This window comes from Lynx rufus, unplaced genomic scaffold (assembly GCF_022079265.1).
Source record: "Lynx rufus isolate CCGP_SWC_20201006 ecotype Redwood Valley unplaced genomic scaffold, mLynRuf1.p SCAF_15, whole genome shotgun sequence".
In the NCBI taxonomy this organism is placed as follows: domain Eukaryota; kingdom Metazoa; phylum Chordata; class Mammalia; order Carnivora; family Felidae; genus Lynx; species Lynx rufus.
This window is the reverse complement of record NW_025814829.1, coordinates 75,043-89,504: the sequence shown is the minus strand read 5'-3', so window position 1 is coordinate 89,504 and position 14,462 is coordinate 75,043. Positions and strand designations below refer to the sequence as shown.

Sequence of the window (14,462 nt, the reverse complement as noted above, 5' to 3'; positions counted from 1 at the left end):
CAGCTAGGAGCGCCACCGGAGGGGGCGGTGGGGGTCCGAGCGCACTCGGGGGGCAGGGGCGCCTGCGCACACTGGTGGTCCCGGCCGGGGACAGAGGCCGCCCCGCCCACTCGCGTCTCGGGCTGTGGAAGCGAAGGTGCCAGGCGAGCGCGTGCGCGGGGGGGGGGGGGGGGGCGAAGGGGAGAGGCGATGCCGAGGGCCTCCGGTGGGCCAGCCAGGCCAAAAGGCTCGGACGGGCCGAGGTGGCAGGGCGAGGCCGGGGCCGCCCGTCGGGGCGTGGCAGGTGGCCTTGTGTGCACCCCTCCATCTTGGCGGCGGGGCCCGCGACAAGCTAGCCAGCTCTGGCCTGGCGTGCTGGCGTGGGCTAAAAGGGGGTGGTGCGGGTGCACTGGGGGCGAGACGGTGGGTGGCTCGGCTCGGCTCGGCCGGCCGGGAGGGGAGGCCCCGGAGGGCCAGAGGAAGAAGAAAGGCTTCCCTGACCGGGAATCGAACCCGGGCCGCGGCGGTGAGAGCGCCGAATCCTAACCACTAGACCACCAGGGAGCGACAGGCTGCGCGCCTGGCCTGCACCCCCTGGACCCAGCGCCTCCATTCCACCCACGCGGCTCCGCTTGGGCCCCGAGGCCCCTGCCTCTGCACGTCCAGCCGCCCGCGGGCCCCACGCAGTCCACCCGGCCCGCTGGCAGCACCCGCAAAACGCTGCGCGCCGGCCGCCCTCGCACCCGCACGCCGCCTCGGGCCACGTGCCCAGCGCCCAGCGCCCAGCGGGCCGGCACGCCGTCCCCCACTGCCAGCGCCCGGCGGGCCTGGCCAGGAGGGCCCCGGAGCGGCGCAAAAGGTCGGGCGGCTGCGTTGGCCGGGAATCGAACCCGGGTCAACTGCTTGGAAGGCAGCTATGCTCACCACTATACCACCAACGCTGCACGGCCCGGGCCGGCCCGACGCGGCCGGCCCAGGGTGCGCTCCGCGCCTTCTCGCCTTGGCGCTCTCTTGCCGCCGCCGCCGCCGCGCCTCCGCCGCCCGGCGCAGCCCTGCCCCGACGTCCCGCCCGGCCGCAGCTCTGCCCGGCCACCACGGGCTGCGGCCACCACGGGCTGCGGCCGCCCGGCGCCCCAGCCTCGCCCCTCCGACTCAGCTGCACCGGCCGGTCGCCGGGCACGCCCGCCCGCCCGCCCACCTGCCCGCCCCGCGCCCCGCGCCCCGCGCCCACCGCCGCCCGCCTCTGGAGGGCGCTCTGGCCGCCTGGCCGCTCTCGGGCCCTCGGAGGCCGGCTGGGGAGCCCCGCCACGTCCCCGGCCCGGCGTCTTCCGCGTCCTCCGCGGCCCGCAGCTAGCGGCCCAGCCCGGCCCCGCGCGGGAAGGAGCAGAGGGGGCGGGCGCCAGGCCACACCACCTCCCGCATCCAGACGGGACCGGACCCATCTGCCTCCCACCCGAGCGACACCCACGGCGGCTGCGCGGCTGGGCGGCTGGGCGGCACGTCGCCGAGGAGCTCGCTGTGGCTGCCGCGGGGACCACACGAGGCCCCGGCTGCGCGGTGGCGACCCAGCGTCCGGCCTCGAGCCACGCAAAGGGCTGGGGCCGGTGGACGGTGGGCAGGCCGGGCACGCGCCGCCGGACGGCCGAGAAGAAGCGCCCCTGCCCCTCGGGAGCAAGAGGTGGCACCCAGAGCTGCGCAGGCCACCAAAAAGGGCGTCTTGCCTCCCCGTCGGGGAATCGAACCCCGGTCTCCCGCGTGACAGGCGGGGATACTCACCACTATACTAACGAGGACGGCGGCGGCCGGCCACCCGGCCGCCCGACCCCTCTCCGGCTGCCTCCCCACGCCTGCCCCTGCCTGCCCTCGACGCCCTGCCCTGCACGGGCGCCCGACACGGGCCACGCCCCACCCGACCCCAGCCCCGCTTCGGCCCCCTCTCCCGCACGGCAGCCCCCGGCCCCGACTCCGAGTCCGCCCGGACCCGGGGCCCACACACGGACCCGGACGGCGCTCAGTACTCCCAACGAGCGCTGCCTCTCTCTCGTCTGCCAGGCGGGCATCGCGCCGGGAGAAAAGGCCCCAGACGGCAAGCGGGACTGCGAGGGCGAGGGCGAGGGCGAGGGCGAGGAAGGCGGGGTGGGGAGCAGGGCAAGGGGCGCCGACGCTGCACGGGGCCTGCAGGGAGCTGGGGGTGGGGGTGCGACTGCGACGGGAGCCGCGCTGGCGGCGGCGGCGGCGGCGGCGGCGGCGGCGGCGGCGGCGGCGGCGAAGCGGCTGGCCGTGCTCCTCCGGGGCCGCCGCGCGTGTCTCGCCCCTTGCGCACCCACACAGCCGCCAGCCGGGCGCCATGACGGCCAAGGACACCAGCGTTAGCGCCGCGTCCCAGCCAGGCCAGCGGCGACGCGCTCACACCCGCCGTCAGGATGGCCGAGCGGTCTAAGGCGCTGCGTTCAGGTCGCAGTCTCCCCTGGAGGCGTGGGTTCGAATCCCACTCCTGACACGCCCACCTTTTGGCCCGCCCCACACAGCAGCCACGCCACCCGGGCCTGGACCACACCCTCTCGCGGCCGCGGCCCGCCTCGCACCCGAGCACACGCTGCCCGGGACCGAGCTCCAGCCCCTCCACCCTCGCCGCCTCGGGCTCTGAGCGCGCGCGCGCGCGCGCGCGCTCGCACACACACACACACGCACGCACTCCCCGGCGACTCGAGCGCCTTTCCCACACCCGCAGGCTTCGCTGACTTCGCACCTGCTGCTTTCTGGAGGCTCTTTGGTCCTCCTTCTCGTCTATTCCCGCCCCTGCCCTCCTCACCCCGGCACTCGCGAACCAGCCCAGGCTGCAAAGCTCCCCGCGCTTCCCGCTCCCACATGTGGCCGCTGGACAGCGCCTGGCTCTTCCAGCCAGCCGTCCGCTTCCGCCGCCCCCGGGAACACGCACCCACCCCACCGGCACCCCGTGCTTTTCCCCCGGCCCTAGTCCATTCTCTCCACACCCTCCCGAGGCGGCCCACACGATTCTCCACCTGGGGGCCTTCCCCTGGCCACACCTACCTGCCTGCCTGTCTGCCTCCCGGGAGCCATACAGCCCAGCCGTCTGCTGGCCAGCCGGCGGCGCGGACCCCTCCCTTCTGTGGGCCTGGCTCACGAGTCCAAGCCGGGAAGGTGGCTGCAGGGAGCAGTGAGCGGAAGCCCTAGACCCCCCCGGGCCATCCAGCCGGGCGCCACGGCGCATCTCCTGGCTCGGGGAGGCCGCCGGCCGGCCGCTCCGCCCCAGCGTTCCTCCCGGATCCAAGACCGCCCTCCTGCCTCCCAACCTGTCAAGGCACCCAGCCGGACCCCTAGGGAGAGGCGCCGGCCAGCGCGCTCAGGCCTTTGCTCTCTTGGCCCGAGACGCACTCAGAGGCGCAGGCGGCGCTACCTGGCCTCTAACTCCGTGCGACAGACGCCGGCGCGAGCGCAAACACACACACACACACACACACACACACACACACACACACACAAAGACACACAGCCCACCCATCCCCGCCCCCGGCCCCACGGCTCCACACACGAGAGGTCCGTTCCCCACCCCGTCTGCCGGGACACACACTGCACGCGCGAGAAAACCATCCGCCAAAGGGACTTTGGCTCGGGGCTGGGAGCAGCTGAAGGCAAGGTCCCTCGCCTGCCTGCACCTGCCACAGATGGCTCCGGCTGTTTGGGGTTCGGGCGCTGGCCGGGCTGGGTCCGGCTCCTGGCTGCCTCTGGGGACACGGGCAGGCTGTGGCGGCGGCCCTGGACCAGGGACAAAGCACAGGATGAGCCCAGTCCGCCTCCGTGCCTTCCTCTGCCCGGACGTCCGCGCCGCGCCGCGCCGCGCCCCGCCCACCCCGCCCCAGGGGCTGGCTCTCCGCGTGCCTGGAGCCTGTCTTGCAGACTGCCCACCTCCTGCTCCCACGGAGAAGACGCTCACGCTCACGCTCACGCTCACTCCTGGCGGGGACCGGCAACGGAGGCGGCCGGCGCCGCTGGGGAAGCCCTCTGTGGACCACGTCCGTGGGCGCATGGGTGGTTCAGTGGTAGAATTCTCGCCTGCCACGCGGGAGGCCCGGGTTCGATTCCCGGCCCATGCAACGCGCCATCCCCTTTTGGCCCCGCAGCGCCAACTGCGCGCTACGCTTCCTCTCTCCCACCTTCAGAGCACCTGGCCAAAGCCACGTCTGCTCCTCTCTGGGGGCCCGCCCACGCCCCATCCCGTCCCCGCCCCTGCCGCACATTCCCTTCCTCCTCCCTGGCTCGCTCGCCCTGGGGACAAAACTCCGCCCACCCGCCCGCCCGCCCGGGAGCCAAGGGCCCATCCGCGCCCGCCCGGACACCTGCCTTGCCCTTCTTCTCTTTAACGACGCTCGCCTCGCTCCAGTCTCCCGATTCACTGCAAGGAACGCATCCACGCACCAACTCGCGCTGCCACCCACACGCTCCTCCCCTTCCCTGGGCACCACCTCGCGCCCCCGCCCCTCCCACCAGCCCCTCCCACCCCGACACAGACACACACACACACACACACACGCGCGCGCGCGCGCGCGCTCTGGCTCACTCTACCCACACTCCAGAAATCCTCCCCTTTTGCACAACCGGCGGAAACCAAGCTGCCGCGCCGGGAGGGTCGCTCACAGACTCCAGGTGGCACCGGCACCCGCACCCGCAAGACCCCAGCGTGCCTAACGTCATGGTCGCGCAGGCCCTTGATTCTCTGCGTCCCGCTTCGCCGCCGCGCTATCGTGCCAACGCGGCTTCCTCTTCCACCGCGAGAGCCACCCACGGCACCAAAGTCCACCACCGTCCTCCATCCCTCTCCCACCCCGACCTCCACCTCTCCTCCCCTCCACACACACCCACACGCACACACACACGCAAAAGCGAGGACTCCGAGGAAACTTCCCGTGGGCACGGGAAGCACCCGGAGACCCACGGCCGCCCGCGGCTCCTCCGCACCGCTGCAGGGGGCTTGTCCGGTTGAAGCGAGTGTGTCCCAGCAGGTGTGCGCGGCGCACCGGCTGACCGCTCGGCCTCGAGAGGGGACACCTCTGATCACAGAGCAAATCCCCGGCGGACAGGGGTGCCCAAGTTGGGGCGGGAAGGAGACTGAGGTGTGCGATGGACCTTGGGAGGCATCCACAGAAGAGGACGGATACAGACAGGGGTGGACAGAGGGACGGACGGCGCCTATCTTGGCGAGGCACGGGGCGAGGCGGGATGGGAAACTGTGAAACGTGCAACTGTGAAAAGTGTGCGTGAGTGGGGGGGGGGTGGGTGGTGGAGGACGCCGCTCATCGGGGGTGCGGGCTGGGGCGCGGAGGTGGCGAAAGGGACCACTGGGTAACACGCTGGCCCCTTTGCCAAAGGATGGAAGGGACCGACGTGTCCTGCAATTGGAATGACAAGTTGGCGACAAGTGCGCCCAGTCCCCCGGGGTGCCTCGACCGCCACCCACCTGCCTGGCTGCTGGGTTGTCTTCCCCCGTGGCTCCCACGGCACCTCCCCGCTGTCTCACCTCCAGTGCCCCGGGGAGTCCGGGCCGTGCCCGGATGCCTCTTCCCTCCTCCACCTCCCGGGCACGGCGGTCGGACTCTGTGCTCGCATCGGCGCCCAAGACCGGCGTGCCCCTGGGGTCCGCTGTCCGTCGCCGGGGAGAGACGCAGCCAGCCAGGTCGTGGCGCTCCCGCCCCGCGTGGGGCAGGGAAGCCGCCCGAGAGGTGGCAGGCCCGAGGGGGGCTGCTCGGCCAGGTGACGGGACTCAGGGCTGCGCGTGGCTCACCTGACCCACGCGCCCGGCACCGCCACCGCGGGCACCTCAGGAGGGAGGACAGGATGGCTCGTCAGCCTGGCCAGCTAGGAGCGCCACCGGAGGGGGCGGTGGGGGTCCGAGCGCACTCGGGGGGCAGGGGCGCCTGCGCACACTGGTGGTCCCGGCCGGGGACAGAGGCCGCCCCGCCCACTCGCGTCTCGGGCTGTGGAAGCGAAGGTGCCAGGCGAGCGCGTGCGCGGGGGGGGGGGGGGGGGGCGAAGGGGAGAGGCGATGCCGAGGGCCTCCGGTGGGCCAGCCAGGCCAAAAGGCTCGGACGGGCCGAGGTGGCAGGGCGAGGCCGGGGCCGCCCGTCGGGGCGTGGCAGGTGGCCTTGTGTGCACCCCTCCATCTTGGCGGCGGGGCCCGCGACAAGCTAGCCAGCTCTGGCCTGGCGTGCTGGCGTGGGCTAAAAGGGGGTGGTGCGGGTGCACTGGGGGCGAGACGGTGGGTGGCTCGGCTCGGCTCGGCCGGCCGGGAGGGGAGGCCCCGGAGGGCCAGAGGAAGAAGAAAGGCTTCCCTGACCGGGAATCGAACCCGGGCCGCGGCGGTGAGAGCGCCGAATCCTAACCACTAGACCACCAGGGAGCGACAGGCTGCGCGCCTGGCCTGCACCCCCTGGACCCAGCGCCTCCATTCCACCCACGCGGCTCCGCTTGGGCCCCGAGGCCCCTGCCTCTGCACGTCCAGCCGCCCGCGGGCCCCACGCAGTCCACCCGGCCCGCTGGCAGCACCCGCAAAACGCTGCGCGCCGGCCGCCCTCGCACCCGCACGCCGCCTCGGGCCACGTGCCCAGCGCCCAGCGCCCAGCGGGCCGGCACGCCGTCCCCCACTGCCAGCGCCCGGCGGGCCTGGCCAGGAGGGCCCCGGAGCGGCGCAAAAGGTCGGGCGGCTGCGTTGGCCGGGAATCGAACCCGGGTCAACTGCTTGGAAGGCAGCTATGCTCACCACTATACCACCAACGCTGCACGGCCCGGGCCGGCCCGACGCGGCCGGCCCAGGGTGCGCTCCGCGCCTTCTCGCCTTGGCGCTCTCTTGCCGCCGCCGCCGCCGCGCCTCCGCCGCCCGGCGCAGCCCTGCCCCGACGTCCCGCCCGGCCGCAGCTCTGCCCGGCCACCACGGGCTGCGGCCACCACGGGCTGCGGCCGCCCGGCGCCCCAGCCTCGCCCCTCCGACTCAGCTGCACCGGCCGGTCGCCGGGCACGCCCGCCCGCCCGCCCACCTGCCCGCCCCGCGCCCCGCGCCCCGCGCCCACCGCCGCCCGCCTCTGGAGGGCGCTCTGGCCGCCTGGCCGCTCTCGGGCCCTCGGAGGCCGGCTGGGGAGCCCCGCCACGTCCCCGGCCCGGCGTCTTCCGCGTCCTCCGCGGCCCGCAGCTAGCGGCCCAGCCCGGCCCCGCGCGGGAAGGAGCAGAGGGGGCGGGCGCCAGGCCACACCACCTCCCGCATCCAGACGGGACCGGACCCATCTGCCTCCCACCCGAGCGACACCCACGGCGGCTGCGCGGCTGGGCGGCTGGGCGGCACGTCGCCGAGGAGCTCGCTGTGGCTGCCGCGGGGACCACACGAGGCCCCGGCTGCGCGGTGGCGACCCAGCGTCCGGCCTCGAGCCACGCAAAGGGCTGGGGCCGGTGGACGGTGGGCAGGCCGGGCACGCGCCGCCGGACGGCCGAGAAGAAGCGCCCCTGCCCCTCGGGAGCAAGAGGTGGCACCCAGAGCTGCGCAGGCCACCAAAAAGGGCGTCTTGCCTCCCCGTCGGGGAATCGAACCCCGGTCTCCCGCGTGACAGGCGGGGATACTCACCACTATACTAACGAGGACGGCGGCGGCCGGCCACCCGGCCGCCCGACCCCTCTCCGGCTGCCTCCCCACGCCTGCCCCTGCCTGCCCTCGACGCCCTGCCCTGCACGGGCGCCCGACACGGGCCACGCCCCACCCGACCCCAGCCCCGCTTCGGCCCCCTCTCCCGCACGGCAGCCCCCGGCCCCGACTCCGAGTCCGCCCGGACCCGGGGCCCACACACGGACCCGGACGGCGCTCAGTACTCCCAACGAGCGCTGCCTCTCTCTCGTCTGCCAGGCGGGCATCGCGCCGGGAGAAAAGGCCCCAGACGGCAAGCGGGACTGCGAGGGCGAGGGCGAGGGCGAGGGCGAGGAAGGCGGGGTGGGGAGCAGGGCAAGGGGCGCCGACGCTGCACGGGGCCTGCAGGGAGCTGGGGGTGGGGGTGCGACTGCGACGGGAGCCGCGCTGGCGGCGGCGGCGGCGGCGGCGGCGGCGGCGGCGGCGGCGAAGCGGCTGGCCGTGCTCCTCCGGGGCCGCCGCGCGTGTCTCGCCCCTTGCGCACCCACACAGCCGCCAGCCGGGCGCCATGACGGCCAAGGACACCAGCGTTAGCGCCGCGTCCCAGCCAGGCCAGCGGCGACGCGCTCACACCCGCCGTCAGGATGGCCGAGCGGTCTAAGGCGCTGCGTTCAGGTCGCAGTCTCCCCTGGAGGCGTGGGTTCGAATCCCACTCCTGACACGCCCACCTTTTGGCCCGCCCCACACAGCAGCCACGCCACCCGGGCCTGGACCACACCCTCTCGCGGCCGCGGCCCGCCTCGCACCCGAGCACACGCTGCCCGGGACCGAGCTCCAGCCCCTCCACCCTCGCCGCCTCGGGCTCTGAGCGCGCGCGCGCAGCGCGCGCGCTCGCACACACACACACACGCACGCACTCCCCGGCGACTCCAGCGCCTTTCCCACACCCGCAGGCTTCGCTGACTTCGCACCTGCTGCTTTCTGGAGGCTCTTTGGTCCTCCTTCTCGTCTATTCCCGCCCCTGCCCTCCTCACCCCGGCACTCGCGAACCAGCCCAGGCTGCAAAGCTCCCCGCGCTTCCCGCTCCCACATGTGGCCGCTGGACAGCGCCTGGCTCTTCCAGCCAGCCGTCCGCTTCCGCCGCCCCCGGGAACACGCACCCACCCCACCGGCACCCCGTGCTTTTCCCCCGGCCCTAGTCCATTCTCTCCACACCCTCCCGAGGCGGCCCACACGATTCTCCACCTGGGGGCCTTCCCCTGGCCACACCTACCTGCCTGCCTGTCTGCCTCCCGGGAGCCATACAGCCCAGCCGTCTGCTGGCCAGCCGGCGGCGCGGACCCCTCCCTTCTGTGGGCCTGGCTCACGAGTCCAAGCCCGGAAGGTGGCTGCAGGGAGCAGTGAGCGGAAGCCCTAGACCCCCCCGGGCCATCCAGCCGGGCGCCACGGCGCATCTCCTGGCTCGGGGAGGCCGCCGGCCGGCCGCTCCGCCCCAGCGTTCCTCCCGGATCCAAGACCGCCCTCCTGCCTCCCAACCTGTCAAGGCACCCAGCCGGACCCCTAGGGAGAGGCGCCGGCCAGCGCGCTCAGGCCTTTGCTCTCTTGGCCCGAGACGCACTCAGAGGCGCAGGCGGCGCTACCTGGCCTCTAACTCCGTCCGACAGACGCCGGCGCGAGCGCAAACACACACACACACACACACACACACACACACACACACACACAAAGACACACAGCCCACCCATCCCCGCCCCCGGCCCCACGGCTCCACACACGAGAGGTCCGTTCCCCACCCCGTCCGCCGGGACACACACTGCACGCGCGAGAAAACCATCCGCCAAAGGGACTTTGGCTCGGGGCTGGGAGCAGCTGAAGGCAAGGTCCCTCGCCTGCCTGCACCTGCCACAGATGGCTCCGGCTGTTTGGGGTTCGGGCGCTGGCCGGGCTGGGTCCGGCTCCTGGCTGCCTCTGGGGACACGGGCAGGCTGTGGCGGCGGCCCTGGACCAGGGACAAAGCACAGGATGAGCCCAGTCCGCCTCCGTGCCTTCCTCTGCCCGGACGTCCGCGCCGCGCCGCGCCGCGCCCCGCCCACCCCGCCCCAGGGGCTGGCTCTCCGCGTGCCTGGAGCCTGTCTTGCAGACTGCCCACCTCCTGCTCCCACGGAGAAGACGCTCACGCTCACGCTCACGCTCACTCCTGGCGGGGACCGGCAACGGAGGCGGCCGGCGCCGCTGGGGAAGCCCTCTGTGGACCACGTCCGTGGGCGCATGGGTGGTTCAGTGGTAGAATTCTCGCCTGCCACGCGGGAGGCCCGGGTTCGATTCCCGGCCCATGCAACGCGCCATCCCCTTTTGGCCCCGCAGCGCCAACTGCGCGCTACGCTTCCTCTCTCCCACCTTCAGAGCACCTGGCCAAAGCCACGTCTGCTCCTCTCTGGGGGCCCGCCCACGCCCCATCCCGTCCCCGCCCCTGCCCCTGCCGCACATTCCCTTCCTCCTCCCTGGCTCGCTCGCCCTGGGGACAAAACTCCGCCCGCCCGGGAGCCAAGGGCCCATCCGCGCCCGCCCGGACACCTGCCTTGCCCTTCTTTTCTTTAACGACGCTCGCCTCGCTCCAGTCTCCCGATTCACTGCAAGGAACGCATCCACGCACCAACTCGCGCTGCCACCCACACGCTCCTCCCCTTCCCTGGGCACCACCTCGCGCCCCCGCCCCTCCCACCAGCCCCTCCCACCCCGACACAGACACACACACACACACACACACGCGCGCGCGCGCGCGCGCTCTGGCTCACTCTACCCACACTCCAGAAATCCTCCCCTTTTGCACAACCGGCGGAAACCAAGCTGCCGCGCCGGGAGGGTCGCTCACAGACTCCAGGTGGCACCGGCACCCGCACCCGCAAGACCCCAGCGTGCCTAACGTCATGGTCGCGCAGGCCCTTGATTCTCTGCGTCCCGCTTCGCCGCCGCGCTATCGTGCCAACGCGGCTTCCTCTTCCACCGCGAGAGCCACCCACGGCACCAAAGTCCACCACCGTCCTCCATCCCTCTCCCACCCCGACCTCCACCTCTCCTCCCCTCCACACACACCCACACGCACACACACACGCAAAAGCGAGGACTCCGAGGAAACTTCCCGTGGGCACGGGAAGCACCCGGAGACCCACGGCCGCCCGCGGCTCCTCCGCACCGCTGCAGGGGGCTTGTCCGGTTGAAGCGAGTGTGTCCCAGCAGGTGTGCGCGGCGCACCGGCTGACCGCTCGGCCTCGAGAGGGGACACCTCTGATCACAGAGCAAATCCCCGGCGGACAGGGGTGCCCAAGTTGGGGCGGGAAGGAGACTGAGGTGTGCGATGGACCTTGGGAGGCATCCACAGAAGAGGACGGATACAGACAGGGGTGGACAGAGGGACGGACGGCGCCTATCTTGGCGAGGCACGGGGCGAGGCGGGATGGGAAACTGTGAAACGTGCAACTGTGAAAAGTGTGCGTGAGTGGGGGGGGGGGTGGGTGGTGGAGGACGCCGCTCATCGGGGGTGCGGGCTGGGGCGCGGAGGTGGCGAAAGGGACCACTGGGTAACACGCTGGCCCCTTTGCCAAAGGATGGAAGGGACCGACGTGTCCTGCAATTGGAATGACAAGTTGGCGACAAGTGCGCCCAGTCCCCCGGGGTGCCTCGACCGCCACCCACCTGCCTGGCTGCTGGGTTGTCTTCCCCCGTGGCTCCCACGGCACCTCCCCGCTGTCTCACCTCCAGTGCCCCGGGGAGTCCGGGCCGTGCCCGGATGCCTCTTCCCTCCTCCACCTCCCGGGCACGGCGGTCGGACTCTGCGCTCGCATCGGCGCCCAAGACCGGCGTGCCCCTGGGGTCCGCTGTCCGTCGCCGGGGAGAGACGCAGCCAGCCAGGTCGTGGCGCTCCCGCCCCGCGTGGGGCAGGGAAGCCGCCCAAGAGGTGGCAGGCCCGAGGGGGGCTGCTCGGCCAGGTGACGGGACTCAGGGCTGCGCGTGGCTCACCTGACCCACGCGCCCGGCACCGCCACCGCGGGCACCTCAGGAGGGAGGACAGGATGGCTCGTCAGCCTGGCCAGCTAGGAGCGCCACCGGAGGGGGCGGTGGGGGTCCGAGCGCACTCGGGGGGCAGGGGCGCCTGCGCACACTGGTGGTCCCGGCCGGGGACAGAGGCCGCCCCGCCCACTCGCGTCTCGGGCTGTGGAAGCGAAGGTGCCAGGCGAGCGCGTGCGCGGGGGGGGGGGGGGGCGAAGGGGAGAGGCGATGCCGAGGGCCTCCGGTGGGCCAGCCAGGCCAAAAGGCTCGGACGGGCCGAGGTGGCAGGGCGAGGCCGGGGCCGCCCGTCGGGGCGTGGCAGGTGGCCTTGTGTGCACCCCTCCATCGTGGCGGCGGGGCCCGCGACAAGCTAGCCAGCTCTGGCCTGGCGTGCTGGCGTGGGCTAAAAGGGGGTGGTGCGGGTGCACTGGGGGCGAGACGGTGGGTGGCTCGGCTCGGCTCGGCCGGCCGGGAGGGGAGGCCCCGGAGGGCCAGAGGAAGAAGAAAGGCTTCCCTGACCGGGAATCGAACCCGGGCCGCGGCGGTGAGAGCGCCGAATCCTAACCACTAGACCACCAGGGAGCGACAGGCTGCGCGCCTGGCCTGCACCCCCTGGACCCAGCGCCTCCATTCCACCCACGCGGCTCCGCTTGGGCCCCGAGGCCCCTGCCTCTGCACGTCCAGCCGCCCGCGGGCCCCACGCAGTCCACCCGGCCCGCTGGCAGCACCCGCAAAACGCTGCGCGCCGGCCGCCCTCGCACCCGCACGCCGCCTCGGGCCACGTGCCCAGCGCCCAGCGCCCAGCGGGCCGGCACGCCGTCCCCCACTGCCAGCGCCCGGCGGGCCTGGCCAGGAGGGCCCCGGAGCGGCGCAAAAGGTCGGGCGGCTGCGTTGGCCGGGAATCGAACCCGGGTCAACTGCTTGGAAGGCAGCTATGCTCACCACTATACCACCAACGCTGCACGGCCCGGGCCGGCCCGACGCGGCCGGCCCAGGGTGCGCTCCGCGCCTTCTCGCCTTGGCGCTCTCTTGCCGCCGCCGCCGCCGCGCCTCCGCCGCCCGGCGCAGCCCTGCCCCGACGTCCCGCCCGGCCGCAGCTCTGCCCGGCCACCACGGGCTGCGGCCACCACGGGCTGCGGCCGCCCGGCGCCCCAGCCTCGCCCCTCCGACTCAGCTGCACCGGCCGGTCGCCGGGCACGCCCGCCCGCCCGCCCACCTGCCCGCCCCGCGCCCCGCGCCCCGCGCCCACCGCCGCCCGCCTCTGGAGGGCGCTCTGGCCGCCTGGCCGCTCTCGGGCCCTCGGAGGCCGGCTGGGGAGCCCCGCCACGTCCCCGGCCCGGCGTCTTCCGCGTCCTCCGCGGCCCGCAGCTAGCGGCCCAGCCCGGCCCCGCGCGGGAAGGAGCAGAGGGGGCGGGCGCCAGGCCACACCACCTCCCGCATCCAGACGGGACCGGACCCATCTGCCTCCCACCCGAGCGACACCCACGGCGGCTGCGCGGCTGGGCGGCTGGGCGGCACGTCGCCGAGGAGCTCGCTGTGGCTGCCGCGGGGACCACACGAGGCCCCGGCTGCGCGGTGGCGACCCAGCGTCCGGCCTCGAGCCACGCAAAGGGCTGGGGCCGGTGGACGGTGGGCAGGCCGGGCACGCGCCGCCGGACGGCCGAGAAGAAGCGCCCCTGCCCCTCGGGAGCAAGAGGTGGCACCCAGAGCTGCGCAGGCCACCAAAAAGGGCGTCTTGCCTCCCCGTCGGGGAATCGAACCCCGGTCTCCCGCGTGACAGGCGGGGATACTCACCACTATACTAACGAGGACGGCGGCGGCCGGCCACCCGGCCGCCCGACCCCTCTCCGGCTGCCTCCCCACGCCTGCCCCTGCCTGCCCTCGACGCCCTGCCCTGCACGGGCGCCCGACACGGGCCACGCCCCACCCGACCCCAGCCCCGCTTCGGCCCCCTCTCCCGCACGGCAGCCCCCGGCCCCGACTCCGAGTCCGCCCGGACCCGGGGCCCACACACGGACCCGGACGGCGCTCAGTACTCCCAACGAGCGCTGCCTCTCTCTCGTCTGCCAGGCGGGCATCGCGCCGGGAGAAAAGGCCCCAGACGGCAAGCGGGACTGCGAGGGCGAGGGCGAGGGCGAGGGCGAGGAAGGCGGGGTGGGGAGCAGGGCAAGGGGCGCCGACGCTGCACGGGGCCTGCAGGGAGCTGGGGGTGGGGGTGCGACTGCGACGGGAGCCGCGCTGGCGGCGGCGGCGGCGGCGGCGGCGGCGGCGGCGGCGAGGCGGCTGGCCGTGCTCCTCCGGGGCCGCCGCGCGTGTCTCGCCCCTTGCGCACCCACACAGCCGCCAGCCGGGCGCCATGACGGCCAAGGACACCAGCGTTAGCGCCGCGTCCCAGCCAGGCCAGCGGCGACGCGCTCACACCCGCCGTCAGGATGGCCGAGCGGTCTAAGGCGCTGCGTTCAGGTCGCAGTCTCCCCTGGAGGCGTGGGTTCGAATCCCACTCCTGACACGCCCACCTTTTGGCCCGCCCCACACAGCAGCCACGCCACCCGGGCCTGGACCACACCCTCTCGCGGCCGCGGCCCGCCTCGCACCCGAGCACACGCTGCCCGGGACCGAGCTCCAGCCCCTCCACCCTCGCCGCCTCGGGCTCTGAGCGCGCGCGCGCGCGCGCGCGCTCGCACACACACACACACGCACGCACTCCCCGGCGACTCCAGCGCCTTTCCCACACCCGCAGGCTTCGCTGACTTCGCACCTGCTGCTTTCTGGAGGCTCTTTGGTCCTCCTTCTCGTCTATTCCCGCCCCTGC

The 14,462-nt window shown here is 74.0% G+C and overlaps 14 non-coding genes across 14 annotated transcripts; 5 read left to right on the top strand and 9 right to left on the bottom strand.

Annotated features, from left to right (window-relative positions):
• Window positions 1-471: 471 nt before the first annotated feature.
• TRNAE-CUC (transfer RNA glutamic acid (anticodon CUC)) lies at window positions 472-543 on the bottom strand. Its single transcript has one exon. It is a non-coding gene; the product is annotated as a tRNA-Glu (tRNA).
• Window positions 544-848: 305 nt separating this feature from the next.
• TRNAG-UCC (transfer RNA glycine (anticodon UCC)) lies at window positions 849-920 on the bottom strand. Its single transcript has one exon. It is a non-coding gene; the product is annotated as a tRNA-Gly (tRNA).
• Window positions 921-1,700: 780 nt separating this feature from the next.
• Window positions 1,701-1,772, bottom strand: TRNAD-GUC (transfer RNA aspartic acid (anticodon GUC)). The gene has a single exon. It is a non-coding gene; the product is annotated as a tRNA-Asp (tRNA).
• Window positions 1,773-2,396: 624 nt separating this feature from the next.
• Window positions 2,397-2,479, top strand: TRNAL-CAG (transfer RNA leucine (anticodon CAG)). Its single transcript has one exon. It is a non-coding gene; the product is annotated as a tRNA-Leu (tRNA).
• Window positions 2,480-4,023: 1,544 nt separating this feature from the next.
• Window positions 4,024-4,094, top strand: TRNAG-GCC (transfer RNA glycine (anticodon GCC)). Its single transcript has one exon. It is a non-coding gene; the product is annotated as a tRNA-Gly (tRNA).
• Window positions 4,095-6,322: 2,228 nt separating this feature from the next.
• Window positions 6,323-6,394, bottom strand: TRNAE-CUC (transfer RNA glutamic acid (anticodon CUC)). Its single transcript has one exon. It is a non-coding gene; the product is annotated as a tRNA-Glu (tRNA).
• Window positions 6,395-6,699: 305 nt separating this feature from the next.
• TRNAG-UCC (transfer RNA glycine (anticodon UCC)) lies at window positions 6,700-6,771 on the bottom strand. The gene has a single exon. It is a non-coding gene; the product is annotated as a tRNA-Gly (tRNA).
• Window positions 6,772-7,551: 780 nt separating this feature from the next.
• Window positions 7,552-7,623, bottom strand: TRNAD-GUC (transfer RNA aspartic acid (anticodon GUC)). Its single transcript has one exon. It is a non-coding gene; the product is annotated as a tRNA-Asp (tRNA).
• A 618-nt stretch (window positions 7,624-8,241) lies between these two features.
• On the top strand, window positions 8,242-8,324 carry TRNAL-CAG (transfer RNA leucine (anticodon CAG)). Its single transcript has one exon. It is a non-coding gene; the product is annotated as a tRNA-Leu (tRNA).
• A 1,545-nt stretch (window positions 8,325-9,869) lies between these two features.
• On the top strand, window positions 9,870-9,940 carry TRNAG-GCC (transfer RNA glycine (anticodon GCC)). Its single transcript has one exon. It is a non-coding gene; the product is annotated as a tRNA-Gly (tRNA).
• Window positions 9,941-12,160: 2,220 nt separating this feature from the next.
• TRNAE-CUC (transfer RNA glutamic acid (anticodon CUC)) lies at window positions 12,161-12,232 on the bottom strand. Its single transcript has one exon. It is a non-coding gene; the product is annotated as a tRNA-Glu (tRNA).
• Window positions 12,233-12,537: 305 nt separating this feature from the next.
• Window positions 12,538-12,609, bottom strand: TRNAG-UCC (transfer RNA glycine (anticodon UCC)). The gene has a single exon. It is a non-coding gene; the product is annotated as a tRNA-Gly (tRNA).
• A 780-nt stretch (window positions 12,610-13,389) lies between these two features.
• TRNAD-GUC (transfer RNA aspartic acid (anticodon GUC)) lies at window positions 13,390-13,461 on the bottom strand. Its single transcript has one exon. It is a non-coding gene; the product is annotated as a tRNA-Asp (tRNA).
• A 615-nt stretch (window positions 13,462-14,076) lies between these two features.
• TRNAL-CAG (transfer RNA leucine (anticodon CAG)) lies at window positions 14,077-14,159 on the top strand. Its single transcript has one exon. It is a non-coding gene; the product is annotated as a tRNA-Leu (tRNA).
• Window positions 14,160-14,462: the final 303 nt, after the last annotated feature.